We start from the raw sequence: 789 nt of genomic DNA on the forward strand, positions 1-789 counted from the left end.
GTAGTCCTGGAGCTGACCTTGCCTGGGAAGACTGAGATCACAGTGGGAGGTGACATCGCTCCAGGCCATCCCTAGTTTGTCCTCTGTTCTCAGGTTATTGCCACTGACTTTTCTGCTACTTCCCAAGCCTTGTACTGTGGGAAGTGTTAGTTACAAACCTACAGCTTGGCCTCCGTCACCCGTCTCCTTCTGCAATCATATACCCCAAAGCGATATGGATTTGAAACACCATGGAAGTGAAATAAAAGCATTTTACACCCATTTTGTACCATATAAGTGTCAATGCAAGGTGCAGGGGAAAGCTGATAGACAGCCTACAGTACGCAAGGATTACTCATCCTCTAGCCTCTGCAGGGTGAAATGCAGTTTCTGTCAAACAGACAACACATTTGCAAAATGCTCAGCATGTGACAACTCCATAATGCTAAAAGAAACGAGTTTGCTACCTGAATCCTACCAACTGGGCCAGAAAGGGGCAGGTTCTTTTAAACAGGGCAAACTACTTCAATGCAGTGGGTCCATTACTATCCCTTTTCCTTCCCCTCTCCCTCAATCTACACAGAATCATAAAAAATGAGGGCTGGGAGGGACCTCAGGAGGTCGCATCTAGTCCACAGCAGGACCAGCCCCAACTACATCATCCTGCCAAGGCTTTGTTTAGCCAGGTCTTAAACACCTCCAAGGACGGAGACTCCACCACCTCTCTGGGGAACCTGTCCCAGTGCTTCACCACCCACCTAGTGAGAAAGTTTTTCCTAATATCCAATTTAAACCTCCCTTGCTGCAACT

Source organism: Gavialis gangeticus, unplaced genomic scaffold (assembly GCF_001723915.1).
Source record: "Gavialis gangeticus isolate Ggan-Ray unplaced genomic scaffold, GavGan_comp1, whole genome shotgun sequence".
Classification (NCBI taxonomy): Eukaryota; Metazoa; Chordata; order Crocodylia; family Gavialidae; genus Gavialis; species Gavialis gangeticus.